Consider the following 15,880-nt stretch of genomic DNA (forward strand, 5'->3'; position numbering starts at 1 on the left):
TGAGGGGCTACAGACCATGGGGTTGCAAAGAGTCAGATATGATTGAGCACACACACACACACACACAAACTATTGTTGATAAACATTCTTGCATCCTTCAAAGAATTTCTAGAGGAGATAATAGTATACTTGTAGGAGCAGTGACAGAGACAAATACTTGGAGACTTGCTGTATAAGCAAGCTTTTAAGATCTGAGAAAAATAACAAGAGTTCTACCTACCTCAGATTTAATTGTGAAAGACCATGAAAGCACTCTTGTTATTTATATCTGTAAAATTGAGGTCACAATTGCTCTTCTGTCTTAAACAGTTAGTTTGAGAATTAAATGAGATAGTGTGGGAAAATATTTGAGGTGAACAAGATGCTTTTCAACTGTATACTGCAGCCATTATTAAAATGTCCTCTTCAAAGGCATCAATACCTTATCCTCATGACTAAAAATGAGGTTGTTCTTTCTACAGAGATTCATGGCATTGGCACCAATGAAACAGTTATCACCATCATATGCTCTTTGATTGAGTGATACATACTGATTCTTCAATGTCAACTCTCTGTGAAGCAATGGACATGATATAGAAAAATGCCATCAGAGTCATAAAACCCACATCCCAAAGAAGTTACCTGTTGGCTCAGCATCACTGATGCTTTTTAAAGAGTTGTTAACTGTAAAAGCTGTCTCCTTAGAGCATAAATCATTGTAATTGGAGCTTTAGAAATAGCAAGGTAGCTAGAAGGATGAATAAAGAACAGTTGAAATGTTTCAAGCGTGGCAGTTTGTGTTTTCTCTAAGGCCTTTCTGATGAGAAATTGGGAAGCCAGACAACTTCTATAGCAAACATATGTCATAAGAAATCCAATTCCATATCAGAGGGCTTTTTTTTTTTTTTTTTTTAGCAGCTAGAAAGTTCTTTCATGAATAGATTTCAATTTGCCACAAACATAAACAACAAATTTGGTTTGATTATATGGCATTTTTCCTAAGTCAGACTAACCCTCCAATTTTGGGAAGCAAATATTTGCCACTGTTTTTGTAAGTAGTGCCTCCATTATCCTCACTGACTCTAAGCATGCCAGCGGTTCTTTCTTTTCTTTTTTTACTTTTTATTTCATATTGCAGTACAGTTGATTAATAATATTGTGTGAGTTTCTGCTGTAGAACAATATATACATACATATATACATACATACATACATGCGTACATGTATCTACTTTTTTTCAAATTCTTTTCACAATTAGGGTGTTACAGAATATAGAGTCAAGTTCCCTGTGCTAAACAGTAGGTCCTTCCGGTTATTCATTTTTAAATGTATCATTGTGTACATAACAATCCCACACTCCCTAACAATCTGAGGTCCTTGGAAAGAGCCCTTGAAGAGTCAAAACCAGTTTTGTTTACTTATTAAGAGGTTCTGCAAGGGATAAAGGGAGAAACGATGTTGCTGACTGCAGCTATAGATCCCTTATGTTACTTTTGCTCATAGTGTCCCCTCCTTATCAAACTTGGCAATGGGAGAGGTTGACTTTCATACTTTGTTCCTGACACACTCAGTTTTATGGGGAACAAAAAAATCTCTTTTTTAAAGGATGTAAATTCTAAAGACAAATGTGGCCTAATAAATAATGAGGTCAAGTGTCTGAAAATGCTTAAAAAAAAGAAATCTCCAACTCTTCTACTAGTCTCTTCTAAAAGCATCATTCAAGGGACTAAGGACACTTTGCTTCCTCAGATCCCAGGAACAGGGCCTGGATTTTCCTTTTCAATGACTTTTGGGAATCAGCGCAGTCTCAATTAATTGTACAGTGTGCAGAAGTTACTTTACAATTGAATAAAGATTCTTTGTGGGTAAAATATATGGAAGCAGGCAAAGATTGGCAGTATCACTGTAGTTAATATTATTATGTAAGATTGATTTTCTTTCCTAGGGTTTTACTCTGTTAGGTAATAACTGTCACTGCTCCTTCCCTTCCTCAGGACCCTTACTGAGTTGCTTCCAGTGGTAACACTTGGTTCGAGGAATAAATAAATCTCGTAACCTACCCTTAATATCTCTAAGTAGGTATTTTGAATTTAAATCATTGGTCTAAAATGTCCTGAAAATTTTACTTTTCTGTAGGTTTTTCATTTGGTTCAGCAAGATAAGCTTTATCAATTCTTTCTTTTCCTGAATTTCAGTTCTTTCTCCAGATTCTTTACTTTCCAGTCCCTTCTTCATCATTTTTCTCCACTGTATCTCTTCAGGTTCTCTGTTTCACATCAAGCCACCCACCTAACCTCCTTCGTCTAATTCCGAGGTTGCGTTTTTACCCACTGACTTTTGTAAAGTGATTCCATTAACATGCAGATGACTGTGGTCAGAGCTGGGCAGGCTAAACACTTGTTTGAATATAAGGATTAACCAACATACAGGGTACCAACATGTACCACACCAAAGGGAGAACATTTCTTTCCACTTATTTGTGTCCTCTTTAATTTCTTCCAGCAGTGTTTTGTAGTTTTTGTTGTACAAGTCTTTCTCTCCCTTGATTAAGTTTATTCCTATATGTTTTATTCTATTTGATGCTATTGTAAATGGATTGTTTTCTAAATTTCCCTTTAGGATGGCTTGTTATTAGTGTAATATAAATACAACTGATTTTTGTATGTTGATTTTGTATCATGCAAATTTTGCTGAGTTCATTTCTTAGTTCTAATGATTTTTTTTTTTGGGGGGGGGTGGAATCTTTAGAGTTTTCCACATGGAAGCTTATGCTATTTATAAACAAAGATCATTTTAATTCTTTTTTTTTCTGATTTGGATGGCTATTATTTTTTTCCTTGCATAGTTGCTCTAGCTTCAGCTTCCAATATTATGTTGAATATAAGTGATCCGAGTCAGCATCCTTGACTTGTTCCTGATTTGAGAGGCAAAACTTTGTTTTTCACTGTTTCGTATCATACTACCTGTATGTGTTTCATAAATGACTCTTACTATGTTGAGGTAATTTCCTCTATTCCAAGTTTGCTGAGTGTTCTTTATGATAAAACAGTGTTGAATTTTATCAAATGCTTTTTCTCCATTTATTAAAAGGATCATGTGATTTTTACCCTTCATTCACATGTTAATGTGATGTAACGCATGGATTGATTTCTATATGTGAAAACATCCTTGCATCCCAGCGATAAATTTCATTAGACAAGGTATATGATATTTTAATGTGCTGTTGAACTTAAGCTTGTTAGTATTTTACTGAGGATTTTCATATATATTTTCATCAGGAATTTTGGCCAATAATTATCTTTTCTTGTAGTGTTTTTGTCTGGCTTTGGGTAATATTGTCCTTATAAAATGAGATTGGAAGTGTTCCCTCCTTTTCAGTTTTTTTGTTTGAGATTATTAAAATGTCCATGTTACCCAAAAGAGTCTACAAAGTAAATGCAATTTCTATAAGAATTCCAGCAGCATTATTTGCAGAAATAGACAAACCATTTGTAAAATTGATATGAAACTACAAAGGGTCCTGAAAAGCCAAGAAATCTTGAAAAACAGAACAAAGCTGAAGATCTCATGCTTCCTAACTTCAAAACATATTACAAAGCTAGAGTGGTCAAAGCAATGTGATATCAGTATAAAGATATAGACCAATGAAATAGAACTGAGATCTCAGATATAAACCCATGCATTTACAACTAAGGATCTTTGATAAGTGGGGACAGAATAATCTTTTCAACAAATTGTATTGGGAATATTCAATGTAAAAGAGTTAAATTGGACTCTTATCTTACACTATGCACAAAAATAAATTCAAAATGGATCAAAGACTTAACAGGAAGATCTGAAACTATAATATTAGAAGAACACATAAGGGAAACCCTTTGTGATATTGGTCTTGGTAATAATTTATTGGCTATGACACAAAAAGTCCAAGCAATGAAAACCAAAATAAGCAAGTGAAACTTCAGCAAACTAAAATTCTTCTGCATAAAGGAAAAGAAAATCAACAGAGTGAAAAGGCAATCTGGTAAGGGGTTAATATTAAAAAAAAGTAAGGAACTCCTACAATTCAGTATCAATCCACCACAAATAACCTAATTTAAAAATGATCAAAACTTGAATAAACATTTCTCAAAGAAGACATACAAGTTACCACCAGGTGTATGAAAAGGTAAGCAACATTATCAGTCATCAGGGAAATGCAAATCAAAAGCAAAATCAAATATTAACTCACATCTGTTAGGATGACCTTTATCAAATTCACAGAAATTAAGTGTTAGAAAAGATGTAGAAAAATTGAAACCCTTGTTCACAGTTGTTAGGAATGTAAAATGTGCAGTCATTATGGGAAACATTACGCAGTTTCCTCAACAAATTAAAAAAATGATCCAACAATCTCACTTGAACACAGTGTCTCAAAGAGATATTTGCACTGCCATGGGTCATTGCAGCATTTATTTGCAATAGCCGAGAGGTGGAAAAAAAGTTAGATGTCCATTCATGGATAAATGGATAAAGAAAATGTGGCATATACATACATTGGAATATAATTCATGGTTAACAAAGTAGAAAAATCTGTCTTATGCTACAACATGGATGAAACTTGAGGGCATTATGCTAAATGAAACTAATCAGCAGCAAAAAGACAAATACTGCAAGATTATGCTTATATGGGTGGCTCAGATGGCAAAGAATGCACAGTTACCTACTGTGCAGGAAACTTGGGTTCAATTCCTGGGTAGGGAAGATCCTCTGGAGAAGGGAATGTTCACCCACTCGAGTATTCTTGCCTAGAGAATTCCATGGGCAGAGGAGCCTGGAAGGCTATAGTCCATGGGGTCGCAAACACTCGGACTCTTCTAAGCGACTAACACTTTCACTCTCACACTTACATGATCTAATGAAGTAGTCATATTATAGAAGCAGAGAGTGGCCAGAGGCTGCGGGGGGAGGGGGATGGGAAGTTATTGTTTATTGGGTATAGAGTTCATGTCATGTAGAATGAAAATATTCTAGAGATCTGTTGTACAACAATACACATGCAGTTAACAACATTGCCCTATACACTTAAAAATTATTGTGAGTGGATCACATAATATACTTTTTTTTTTAACTGCAATTAAAAAATAAAGAGAAGAGAGAAAATTTGTCCCCTCATGTGACCAGAAGAATAAGTCTGAAACTGGTTGAGGTAGTGGTGGTTGTTAGTATACTTGTTCTGTTGAAAAAATCTGGGATATTAGGATTTATCAAGTATAAAAATTCTATTTTCAAAAACTTTTTTAACATTATCAAAGTTTTACTTCAGCTTTTTTGAGGGGGCTCATAAATGACTCTGAAAAACCTAACATATAAGAGGCTAACGCAGTTACTGTCAGAGGGCAGGATCGAGGCCACTGAATATTTGTGTGATTTTAGGACAAGAAAAATAGCTCAAATCTCCTTCACCCTGAGGAAGGGAAGATAGGGTGGGCTCAGAACAGATGAGTAAGTAAACATAGTAGCTCTGTCATCCAGGCTGAGGGCTCCCTGCTGAAACTCCAGTTCCCTAGGTGGTCGATTGGACTCTACCTGTGTTTAGGGAAATATAATTGAAAGCAAAATCTCCTCCCAATCCAGAATTCCTCTTCACAAAGATATCTGAGAAAGAAAACACATTTATTATTGAATAAGCATTAAACCAGAATGTAATGTGCACCACAGGCAATCTGCTAAAAGATGGCAAAGATAAAAATCTTGCCCCTTTTATACACAACCATATACAATTCATCACATACACGTTTTAAAGATAAATAGTAACTAGTCTTCAAGTAAGAGGATTTAATAGCACAGTTTGTCATATATAGTTTATCCTAAATTGTCCTAGTAATTGGGGGCGCTGTTAGCTTACTGGCTTTATCCAGAGGAAAAACAAAACTCGTGGTTTTATGACTGCAGATTGTTTTGCAGCTTCGAGCAAGGGACCCCCTGAAGTTAGATCCTGACTCTTCCACAGAAACTGGGAAACAGGGGTGCTAGCTCCCTTGATGTTAACACTTCAAAGAAAGGGTTCCTAGGTCCTTAAGAAAGATGATTCTGGGTTAAAAAGCTGGCAAGAAACCTAACTATTCTTCAAAAGTATTTTTATTCATTTCAAAGGAGTGAGAAAGTATTGATACTTACAATGAAAAAAATTTAAGGTAATAAATGTTGTAAGAAAAATGAAGGGATGGAACTCTCTTCCCCATTTTCAGTGGGGAGCGTGATGTCTCTTATTTTTAATTTGCATTTGTTCTTACACTGGAGCTGACATCTTGGAACTCTCAAGGCAACCTCAGTGTGTGTGTGGGGGGGGATGGGGTGTGGTGGGTGGTGTTGGGAGGACATACCGAGCCTGAGGTTTATGGGGGACCACGTGCCTGAAAGGGATGGGTGCTAGGTGTCCATGGGGAAGAACCACGCTGAAATGCTGGGTCCTGGGGTGAGAGGAGACAGCACATCCTAATCCTTCACAGCCCGTACCTCTCCAAGAGGACTTGTTTGAATCTTATATAGTACCAAGTGCTGAGATTTGGCTATGCTAGAAGAGATCTTTAAATAATAAGTTAATCGCATGCGAGTGTGTGTGTGTGTGTGTGTGTGTGTGTGATTTATATCAGGATAACCCTAGTAGGTCTTTGGGAAGGGTCCTTTCTATGGACTTTACCTTTGGTTTTGGTTTTTATTTCTGTGGTAGAAATAAAAATATTCTCACCATAGCTTTACATCAAATCACTAATGTGAAGGTTTTTTTTAAAGTTTTTTTTAATTGTATTGGATTATAGTTGATTTCCAGTGTTGCGTGTTAGTTTCAGATGTACGGCAGAGTGATCCAATTACACGTATTCTTTCATTCATTCTTTCTCAGATTCTCTCCTCCTGTGGGTTGTCACAGAATATTGTGTAGTTCCCAGTAGGTCCTTGTTGATTATCTATCTTGTATATATGGTATTATTGAGCTCCTGATTTATCCCTCCCCCCAAAATTTCCCCTTTGTTAACCATAAGTTTGTTTCCAATCTCTCTAAATATCTGTTTTCTAAAAAACTCATTTGTATCATTTTTTTTAATTAGATAAGTCAGGCAGAGAAAGACAAGTAATGATATCAACTTTAGCTTTTGATGCATGTGCATCATGATTTAATATTTTTGTTTCAAAAGGACTAGGTTTGAGTTCTGTGAAGCTATCTTTATTAGAAATTTGCTTTTCTCCCACCAAAGTTATATTTTTTCTAACTGGTTTCTTTTTTAAACTCAATGTAATTAAGCAACTGAGTCTTAACCAGTAGGTTTTTAAATCACCACTTATTAGAACAGAATCTATTATTTTTCCAGTTGGTCTGTGAGAATAAACCTAGGTGTCATTTGAAATGAGGGCATACAATGGCCTTGCTCCAGAGATGACTTTCTCTGTTACACAACTCTGCCCCACCAGATGGGTTGCTCAGTTAAAAGCATTTAACCCAGACCAAGTGATAATAGCTGGTGTGTGTATCATAAGACAAGATCAAGTTACATCACCCGCATCTCAACCTCTGCTTTACTTTGGCTATCGCCACTATTGGTTCTTGATTTTCCACAGATCAAGTGAAGCTGAAGGACGACTGTGTTGGAATTACAATGTACATTGCAATGTGCAAAGCCTACCTGAACAGGAAAAGCTGATGTGAAGGAGACACCCATGATGAAAGCCTCTGCTTGGAACTGGTTTGAATTTCTTAGCATGAAATTAATACATGTTAGTGTAAAATGGTTAGGGTCTTAACTAGTTTGTGCTATCACATATCAAATTTATTTAGCAAAAGCTTCAAACAGTGAGCAGATATTTAGTTACCAACAGCCTTAAAAGACAATATTGCATTTGCAAATTACTTTAGGTTGGGTCTCAGGAAATTTAATTATATGCTTTACATTATTTCTTGCCTGTGAAGCCCTTGCATTCTTATTCATTTATAAACTCCATCAATTATTCATTTGCATTGGCTCCCTTTTTAGATATTAATTCTCTCTTCTCAATACCAACTGTGCTTTTTAATCAAGGTACCTTTGACTTTTTACATTATTGAAGAGAAGTTTTAGCAATCTATAGCCTTTAGACACATCTCTAGTCTTCTGTATTTGATTTCCCTACCTAATAGAGAGTAACAGTTAATTATCAAGTTATGAACCAATAATCTGGTGATTCTCAGACAAGAAATAAAATGTGAAATATGCTTATTATATGTCCCTCTCTACATTTTGTATCCCCAGATACATTTTAAATTTCCTAAGAAGACATCTTTGTTTTCCACATCTCTCTGTCTCTTACAGTTGACTAGTGTCTCTTTCAATTTCTTACAGAAACATGGCTTTGTATAGGTATTCAGTTCAGTCAGTTCAGTTCAGTCGCTCAGTTGTGTCCAGCTCTTTGTGATCCCATGGACTGTAGCATGCCAGGCTTTCCTGTCCATCACCAGCTCCCAGAGCTTGCTCAAACTCATGTCCATCAAGTTGGTGATGCCATCCAACCCTCTCATCCTCTGTCATCCCTTTCTCCTCCTGCCTTGTCTGAGTATAATAACACTTACTCACGCTCAGTCGTGTCTGACTCTTTGTGACCCCATGGACTATAGCCCCTCAGACTCCTCTGTCCGTGGGATTTCCCAGGGAAGAACACTGGAGTGGGTTGGCATTTCCTACTCCAGGGGATCTTCTTGACCCAGGGATCAAACCTGGGTCTCCCGCATAATAGGCAGATTCTTTACCACTGAGTCACCTGGGAAGCAACTATAAATCTGCATAGATACTCAGTAAATGCAGTGTTGACTTGAAGACGAAATGCACCAGAAGCAGAGGCTCAGCCTAACCGTTCCTTATAAAAGGACGTGACTCTGAATATCAAGGAAATTGAGATGGAAGATACCAAAATAATTAACTCAATAACATTTTTAGAGCCCCTGGCAATGTATTCTATTGTGGACATAATACATTTAGTAAATACATCTATTGTCTTGCTTTCTGGGAAGGGTACATGTACTTGAATTTTACTCAGCTGACTATCTGCTTTTGACTCTGTGTTAATGTAGTACTAAACAGGTGATGGAAATATTCTCATATGTCTTTTGATGATAGAAAACATTGTTTTTAGGAGAGAATTTGTTTTAGATTTAAGGAAGAGTTGAATTATCACTTAGAACTTCTAAAAACTGATGTCCTTATCACATCAGTGATATAACAGATCACCAAGTTTCTTCTTCCACATACCTGCATCAAGGGAAATGCCCATACTATTTATGTGTGACATTTATCTTTATCAGAGAGTGGAAATGAATCTACAAGCCCTTTTGGCTTCCATGAACTTAAAGAAATTGATTTAACTGGTTTTTAAGGGAGATTGAATGAAAAATGTTTTTTCTAGCATCCATTTAAAATCGATCACATCAAACCATAATTTGGTTTCCAACGTTGCTGCCTTTTTATTCTAATAAATTAGATGATTGATCAGTATTTCTGGATCTTCACGATATATTATATAACTTTAATGTGGTGTTCATTACCATCAGTAAAATGATAGCTCAAAAGCTGTATGTGTTGGCGAATTATTTTTTCTCCCTTCTCAGTACAGGAGAGTCAGTGACCAGTGTGCTAGGTGCAAGTTAAGTAGGCCATTGCGAAAAGGAAGATGAAGGGCACTCATATTTGTTAGATATCTGCTTTGTGCTCAGAGCTTCCCTTGTGGCTTAGCTGGTAAGGAATCCACCTGCAGTGAGGGAGACCTGGTTCGATCCCTGGGTTGGGAAGAACCCCTGGAGAAGGGAAAGGCTACCCACTCCGGTATTCTGGCCTGGAGAAATCCATGGACTGTATAGTCCATGGGATCACAAAGAGTTAAACACAACTTAGTGACTTTCATTTCACTCACTTGTGCTCAACACTTGCCTCATTTAATCTTCCTCTCTCAAAATAAGTTTTATTGACTCTACAATGAGGAAACTGGTATTCCAAAATTGTGTCCCAGGTTCCCTACTGTCAACTTTAAAAAATGTACAAAGTGACGGTTGTTTTATTTGGGGCAAAATGAGAATAATAGCCTGGAAGAGAGCACCTCAGATAGCTCTGAGAAACTGTTCCAAAGAGGCCGGAGGTGTGGGGAGAGTTAGTGTTTATGTGATTTTGGTGAAGGGAGAGTACATGAAATCAAGCACATATACTTTGCAAAAGGTTTCTTCTAGTCACAGGGAGCAGTTGTCACACGAAGAATTTTAATGTTTTTCTAGATGTAAGGAGATCTAAGAATCGGGCTCATAGAATCAGCTCCTGAAAGTATCTAACTATCTGAAGACCTGTTTTGTGCTCCCCCAGAGCACACCCTGAACTCCTTTAAGTGGGTTGTTGAAAGTCAGCAGCTGCAGCAGCACAGGATTTAATTCTTGAAGAGGTAGATGGCAAGTGCCAATTTGTAGTTGACGTTAGCTAGAAATGTGGGAAACCCAGGATTAGGAACTCAATTTCTCTGGTTCCAAATATTTCTGCTGACTTATGATGGTACAAACATGATTCAACTACGGAAAAGCCATGAAGCAGGACAAGAGTAATTTAGGCTGAAAAAGCAAATACAGTGGGAGAAAATCATATTTGACCTAGACAAAGGATACTTAGGGACTGAACAACAACAACAAGGATAGTAGCACAGAGGGTGAGAAAGAGATGATCGCCAAGGGCAGGCTGGAGAACATTAAAATTGGAAGTGAGAATTTTAATTGAATTTATGAAACAAAGCCTTGCATGTGAGGGCTGCTAATACGGTAGTAGATAACTGAGAAGGCAGACTGCCTTGTTGGAAGTTCTAAGAACAGAAAAGATTCTCTCCTATTAAATTACATGAAAAAAAAAAATGTCAAGGTGCTTACTCCCAGTCCCTGCGTGTTTAATTGATCCTCATCCCTGCCTCAGTTGAACGAACTGTCAGTTGGAATAAAAGAGAATAACTTGAAATCTGGGGCAAAATTAGAGTCTACTATTGGTGCAAGGATGATTCAACCTGCGTGCTATGCTCAGTCGTGTCTGACTCTTTGTGACCCAGGGACCGTAGCCCGCCAGGCTCCTCTGTCCTTGGGATTCTCCAGGCAAGAACACTGGAGTAGGTTGCCATTTCCTCCTCCAAGGAAAGAACGACAGATTAGTTCAAATACATGTGTGTGAATATAGATTTGGTAAGATGAAAACAGCCTTAACCTTCCTCAGAGCTTGACTCAACTTGAGACAGATTTCTTCTTGACTTGAGGCCCTTGACCTTTCTTTTCTTAGATTTTTTCTTTTACTACTTTAAAGAAAATCTATAAATTCTTTCTTTGCCCCCTCTGACATTTTGCTAGTTTTATTTCCTAAGACTGTCTTTCTCAAAGACCTGGGAATCACACCTTTGCAATGTAATTATCATGACAAAAAGCACTCCGTCTCCCATTGCTTCTAGAGGGTAGAAACCTAACTTTAGTAGGCATCTTGCATAAATTTGTACAACTACCTCCTGTCATGACGATCAGAGGACGTTTACTCTAGGTAAAGTTTACCTTTTAGGTAAAGATAATTAGCAGACACAGATGGCCTACAATTCCTCTTCCAGCTCTTAAAAACTCTCCAGTCCGTTGTTTTGTTAATAGTAAATTGAGTATGATAAAACCCACTGGGGAAAAAAAAAAATTAGTAGATTGAGCTCAGATTTTCTTGCCTCTCTCCTCTACTGCATTCAGTAGCCTTGAATAAAGTCTTCCTTGCCTTTTAAAATTTTTCCAGTGCAATTTTTGCTTTGGCAGATAATTTTTAGAGTGCATATTTATATATATTACAGTATATATATATATTAAACTTTTTTAAGACTAGCAACATGTGGGATCTTAGTTCTTGACCAAGAGCCAGACTCACGGCCCCCACACTGGAAGTGAGGAGTCTTAACTGGACCTTTGGCAGATAGAATAAGCATATTCTCAGTCTCACACATGATGAACTTCTGCAAAACTGAAAAAAAGTGGCAAATCAAGACAGAAACCATAGTAATTTTCAGCTGATGCAGAGAACATAGTTAAAAATACTTATGTGATTTCTTGGGTCATCTTCACTGAAAAATCATTGATATATTCTTCATTACCTGTGTTTTATTTTTATTTAGATTTTAAACAGTTAAGTTTATGTGTATCTTAAAAATGTTAGCTTGCCTTTTTGTCCTGGTTTTGTGCTAAAGATGCACAATTCCATTATGCTTAACATGAGTGGCTTTTTGAGAAATGATGATCTGTTTTCATGCTTTCAAGTTTCTTATATAGTAAGCTGTCTCTTTGGGGGGAGAAAAATCATTGTAGCAGTTAAGTTCACTTATAATGTTAAATATTAATTTATCATTAATCTTTCATGTGGTTTACTGATGCAGACATGAGATTAGTTTTGAACTCAGTCAGAATCTCCTTGTGAGTTATACTCTTCAGTATGTTATATTATCAGTTTTTCTATTTTAAAGCAAGGAATCAGAATATATTTAAGAATTTATTTATATATTATTTAGCTAAATGTCTTGAGTTAAATGACACTCAGATTATTATTTCGTTGCCTTGGGTTCTTTTCACTTGGGTTTCTAGGAATTCATGCATATTAGGATCACTAAAATATTTTGGAACATCCTTGGTTCTCCAAGAGTATGTTAAGGTAGTAGTCTCTTTAAACGAGAGAGTCTTTGGCCAAAACTGAGTCTCCCATGTCCCTTTGAAAACAGGGATAAGCTTTTACTAGTCCACATTTCCTAGCACCTATCATGTATCTATTTCACCAATTATGACAACTGGCAAAACTGGATTCTATAAAATAGAAGTTTATACTAGAACTGATTTTGTTTTCAGACTCAACTCCCAGACTGTCTTTTTGAAAATAACTCTATTCAAACTATTGCATGTAAGTTAAAATAAATACAGTGATTTGTTGGTCAGATTTACTCAAAGGTTATTTGCTGGTCAAATGATTAACTCAGTTCAAGCTAAACAAATGTCTGTCTCTGAACCTGCCCTTTCTTCCTCTGGGTATACCTTAAAACTCTGAGGGTTTTAATAATAGCTGGGCATCTCAATGTCGGAGTGATAGCCCATTTTAGCCATGTCATGAGGCCACTCCAGCAGGTCTACGAAGAGGTTCACATGGGAGGAACTGAGACCTCCTGCCAGTACCTGTGTAAGTGAGTTATCTGGGAAGTGGGTCTTTCAGTTCCAGTTAAAGCTTCGATAACTGCACCCCTACCAACATCGTGACTGCAACCTTTTACAAAATCACTGAGCCAGAATCATTCAGCTAAGCTGTTTCACAAATTTCTGACTCACAGAAACGCTGAAGGAATAATATTTGTTGTTATTTTTAAGTTGCTAAATTTATGGATGGATAAAAGTTTTGCTGCAGTAAATGACTAATAGAGCCTGTGTGTGTGTGTGTGTGTGTGTGTGTGTGTGTGTGTATTTTTTCTTTCCTATGATATGCTGTCTCCACTACTCCTGGGGTATTTTCCAATTAACTGCCAGGTTGGAGGTGGAGACCGAATTGGGATAGGCGTATGGGAATACAGATAGCCCAAGGGTTTAGGTTGAACCTGTCAGTGAAGATACACAGGAAGTTACAAATAAGAAGCATTTATTTGGGGTTTTAGGAATGGCAATTTGAGAGGTACAGATTGAAGCAGCAACTGGAATGTGTCCTGAGAGAAGTAAAAATAGTACAGGTTTATGAAGACAGCAGACAAAGACATCCCAGGGAAGTTACATAGTTGTTTTGTAGAAGGATGATTGGTGCCAGCAGGCATTCAGTTACTTGTGAGCAGCTGATTGGTTGCTAAGCTGCGGTTTCCAGTGAGTGAAGAAAATGAGTTTGGGTAGTTGTGGTTTGCCAAGTCAGAATTTTATGCTGCATTCGGGTGTAGACATATGGAAGTTCTCCTTCCTCAATCGCCTCTTGGCTCCACTTGATCCATTTGACATAAGTGACTCCATTTTGTTGTTCATGGTCCACAAAACACATTTTATTGTTATGTTGTCACAGAAAATGATACCTCTGAAGAGGTGAAGATAATGGTTTCCAATTTAATAGTCATGCCACACTCAAATTATTTTTCCATATTGCAGCCAAATAGCTCTTTCTGAAGGGGAAATCCAGCTAACTAATTTCATCGCTTAAAAGCCTTGAAAGGTTAGGGTCAATATTCCATAAACGGTTGATAAGATTTTTCTTAATCTGGGTTCTGCTGAATCCTCCAGCCACTCCTACCTACCAAAAACTCTCACCTCTAGACATATAGGACTTCCCAGGTGGTGCTAGTTATAAAAAACCTGCCTGCCAATGCAGGAGATATGAGACTCCAGTTCTATCCCTGGGTCAGGAAGATTCCTTGAAGGAGGGCAGGGAAACCCACTCCAGTATTCTCGCCTGGAGAATCCCCATGGACAGAGGAGTCAGGCAGGCTACTGTCCATAGGATAGCAAAAAGTCGGACATGACTGAAGTGACTTAGCATGCATGCATGCACTAGACATACTGAAAGATGCTCTCTCTGTGACCCCTGCTGCTCTCGCCTGCCAGCTTGGCTTATGTGGTGTTCCCCCCTGCATGGAATTCCACACTCTTTACTCTGCCCATTTTTTGACTCCATAAGCCACATCCAACCCTTTGATATTTACTTGATCTTCACAGCATTTTTAATTTGATTTTGAATGAACATTTTAAGGACAGATTTCTTCTTCAGAAAAAATCTGAAGTAGGGCAAAATGGGCATTATCCCCCGGCCCTGGAGACACATGATGTCTTTTTTTTTTTTTTAAGTATTTAAAAAATATCATTTTTAGGAACTTCCCTGGTGGTCCAGTGGTTGAGAGTCCACCTTGCAAAGCAGGAGACAAGGGTTTGATTCCTGGTCCAGGAGCTAAGATCCCACATGCTGGGGAGCAACTGGACCAGGTACTGCCACAACTAGAGAATCCATGCATGGCAATGAAATATCCCAAGATCCCCAAAGATCCGGAGCGTCACAACTAAGACCCAAAGCAGCCAAATAAACAAGTAAATAAACATTTTTAAAGATAAAGAAATAAAAACACCAATTTTAGCAGGCAGTTTGATTTAGTCTGGATTTTCAGATAAACGGATGCCAAGAGGGGATTAAATATGCAAGGATATTAAGGAGATGCCTGTGTGAAGGGAAATGGGAAGATGTTTTAAGAAAACCTGGGATTTATTTTAATCAGGTATGATAAGACATGCAAAAATGTAAACAATACTTATAATTCTCTCAGAAAAGGAGGTGTATCATGCCACACAGGTGAGCACCAGGGTTGGTCAGAAGACAAAAGGAATGGAGGAATGTGGGCAAAGCCTTGAACGTGGTTTCTATGGGGAAGAATAGGCAGAGGCAATGCTAAATGACTAGTTTGAATAATTTCAGCAGCCTAGAGTTGCCTGGAACCTGGCCTTGAGATAATTAGAGCAAGTAGATAGTGGCCTGGGGATAAGAGCCCAATAAAGAAGTGGTTGGTAGGTAGGTGGTCTCCGGATTGATTGGTTTGCATTTGAAAGAAAGGCAAGCTCAGGGGCAAGTTGTTTATTATCTCTTGGAATCTGTAAACCCTGGAAGGATCCTTCCTTCCAGGCTCAGCATTGGAATAAAAAGACACAGATGTCAAAGTATTAGAATAAAAATACACAGATAATACAGAAGAGACCCAGCAAAGGCAGGCAAACAGTGGACTGCAATGACAATATGATCATGAAAGGAGAAAGTAGAAAAGGTTGGATGGAAGTGTCAAAAGTGCCAAGCAGTTTGGGGAAGATTTGGGCAAGACATCTGCCCAAGTTTGCCAGCAGAGTCCCTAGTCTCCCAGAAACAAGATTTGG

Source organism: Muntiacus reevesi, chromosome 1 (genome assembly GCF_963930625.1).
Source record: "Muntiacus reevesi chromosome 1, mMunRee1.1, whole genome shotgun sequence".
In the NCBI taxonomy this organism is placed as follows: domain Eukaryota; kingdom Metazoa; phylum Chordata; class Mammalia; order Artiodactyla; family Cervidae; genus Muntiacus; species Muntiacus reevesi.